This window comes from Nannobrachium achirus (genome assembly GCF_963921795.1).
Source record: "Nannobrachium achirus genome assembly, chromosome: 22".
NCBI lineage: Eukaryota > Metazoa > Chordata > Actinopteri > Myctophiformes > Myctophidae > Nannobrachium > Nannobrachium achirus.
In genome coordinates this window covers 13,711,044-13,713,998 of record NC_137829.1, presented here as the reverse complement: position 1 = coordinate 13,713,998, position 2,955 = coordinate 13,711,044, and the positions used below count along the sequence as shown (strand labels likewise).

The 2,955-nt window shown below is 43.2% G+C and overlaps 1 pseudogene across 1 annotated transcript in view; it reads right to left on the bottom strand.

Moving 5' to 3' along the window:
* LOC308308071 (extracellular calcium-sensing receptor-like) overlaps positions 1 to 1,057 on the bottom strand; it is a 7,649-nt pseudogene extending 6,592 nt beyond the window's left edge. The window contains exon 1 of the transcript in view: positions 866 to 1,057. The product of the transcript in view is annotated as an extracellular calcium-sensing receptor-like (transcript). The remainder of the gene's footprint in view (positions 1 to 865) is intronic.
* Positions 1,058 to 2,955: the final 1,898 nt, after the last annotated feature.

Here is a 2,955-nt window from a genome sequence, read left to right as displayed (position 1 = left end):
TGTTTGTGAGAAGAATATGTAGCTAAACATTCTGGTTTAGGTTTGCCACCAATTGCTCCAGTATAGATGCTTGATATTGCTGAAAATCGCTGCAGTGAAACGACATTTTTGTGAAATGTGTGTGGAAGATGAACTGTTGGATACCAACAAATCTATAGTCGAATCTATAGTAGAAATTCACCTGGAAGGCATTACTTGGGATTGTTCTAAAGAAGGATGGGAACTGATCCATGTCACTCAGACAGGAGCAAACAGCATAGTAACTTATCTGAAAAAGGCACAAAACATCTGTTCTGTAATTTTTCCCCTTTGCGAGCAGGCCATGTGAGCAGAGCAAAGCAATTAGAGTTCAATGTGGTGTTTTAACATAAACATTGTATCATGGTACCGATACTGATGCCGATACCGATACTTATCAAAAAAGTTGAGAGTTGGGATATACGGTAGGTACATACAAACAGACAAAGCCAGATGTACAGTAGGAGTGGTTAGCACCACTCATTCAACAAGGGATTAACAATTGTTAATTATCCTGACTCAGAACTGTAGGATTCCTACACTCAGTGCTGGGCTAAGAATCTTGCTTTTAACACAGACGCATTGCACCACCTGCCCTCTCTGCTCACATGCTATGCTCCAAGTAAATATGTTTTTTGTCTTTCAAATGGTAAAAAGACAAAATACGCTGTACATGATTTATCATATTTTTGATTTCTAAATAGACAAATGAACACAATTAGGCCTAAGCATAATAGAAAATGAGTCATGGTAAAAGGGATTCTAGTAGGAAACTTACCACAGGCACTCTGTACAAACCTAGTATTCTAGAGAGGGCAACAGAACTTGATGATGTAGCAGGACCCACAATTCCGAGCACTGGAGGAGGCCCAGCACAGCTCTCATCCAAATGAAACTGCTCCCCTCCACCACTAACCAATGACATGGCGGCACGGAATGCAACTCCGAGCGTGCTACAGGTATCATAGATGCTATAACCCAGAGTCACATTGGGTAGCAGGCTGGGGTTTCTGTTGATCTCATTGATGGCAAAAACCATTATCTGAGCCGGCCTGAACCCTTCAAGGTGAAAACTAACACACAAAATGACGCTGTAAACTTGAATTTAAACGTATATTTGGTTTTGTAGGTAAATGCCTTACTTTGTCCCACTACAGTGTCACACAAAAATAGAAACAAATAGCTCATCACCTACAGGCTCACAATGCAATGTGACATGCAAGCTTGTAGATCTGCTATTTTCTCTATTTTTATGTTAAAAAATTAAGTGAACGTGTTACTGTATCTGTATCTGTGGGATTTATATGTTTTCTTGAAAAGTACCATGGACATATGTTTCCACACGAAAGTGACGATATCTATAGAAATACAACATCAACTAATCAATGGTTTGACAATGGTACTACATTGTCAAACAAGGCCTGTTCTCTTACTTGCTATGGTATTTGTGATACTCACCCATAGCAAGTGGGCTCCTGTTGCTTGGAGGTAAAAGACAGCTCAGGGAACACAGAGGAATAATGGATTGGAAACAAACCACCCAGAACTAAGTCTCCAGCCTTGTGAAATCTGTTGAGATCAAACTGTTCCTGTAACTCACAAGAAGAGGAAGGAGAGGAAGACAAAGGAGAGAATGAAGAGAACAATATCAAATACAGGTATGAAAGCAGGTGTGTGTCTAGAGAAGCCCTCATGACTGTCCTCCTCTGTCTAACACCCTCCCCCCTTCTCTAAATCCACTGTCCAGTTGTTAAGTTTTATACACAGTTCTGTGCCATCCCTTGAGCCAATGTACGCCACTACGTAATCTTTCACAACACCCATCTGGGCCGAGGCAGAAGTAGTGGCAGGGCAGGCATTAGCAATGCTTTCATATCGGCGTCTTTTTAGGGGCAAGGCCACTTGGCCTTTGGTGTTGTCCATTTTTTGAGGGCACAAAGGCCAAATGCCAGGGTAGAAAGGCCATCAAATAAAACAAGATTTTAGTCCATTGAAAGAATTTGTTGAATTTAAGGGTTAGGGATGATAAACCTAATTTCCAGTGAAATAGATAAATGATGATGGTATTTAAAATCTGATCCATGCTCAGCCCTGCACCAATCAAAGTGACTGGATTGGTTTCAAGATGGTGACTCGGGGGAGTTAAGATTTCAGAATCTATATGACATGAAAGAGACACCGATGTGTGTGTGTACTGTCTACATATTGACAAGAAAGAGACAGAGGAGAACGTGGTACAGTCAGCTGGGGCATTAAGGCCACTGTGGCCTCAGGTCATGCCATTGGTTTTAGGGGCACAAGGACAAACTGAGGGGCAACAGCGGCCATGGCCTTCATGGCCTCCATGAAATTCCTGCCCTGCTCACAACCTAATCAGAATGCGTACCACAGCAAGTACTGCGTGTCCGGCGAAGACAAAGTAAGACAACACCCCAAAAGACCGGTTCCTCACCCTTGCTTCACTGAGGAACCATAGGCTTTCGTCCAGAGACTTACAGGCAAGATTTGCACAACAGTACCACAGGCAGATGTCAAAGTTGCAGGACACATGCTCAGTTGCCAGTCACACACCTGTGACTGTCATACACCTGCCACTAAATGATACCAGTCCAGGGCTGACACCAAATTAATGCCACTCTGCATAATGGAACACCAACTTCCACTTGCCCTATTGTACGGGCCTTATGCTGAAGGGACAAACGTGGCATCTTTCCATGCATGGGGCAGTGTTGCTGCTTGGAGCATACTCTCAACAAAGTTGCAGGACCAATGCTCATGTGCCAGTCACACCTGTGACTGGCACACACCTCACACCTGCCACCAGGTGTGTGCTTGCAGGTTGCTCAAAACGAGGGTGATTACCAACAGAAGCATATTGGGGGATTTGAGCAAATTTTGGGGGGACACTATCATTCCACGATTTCACAATCTTACAAA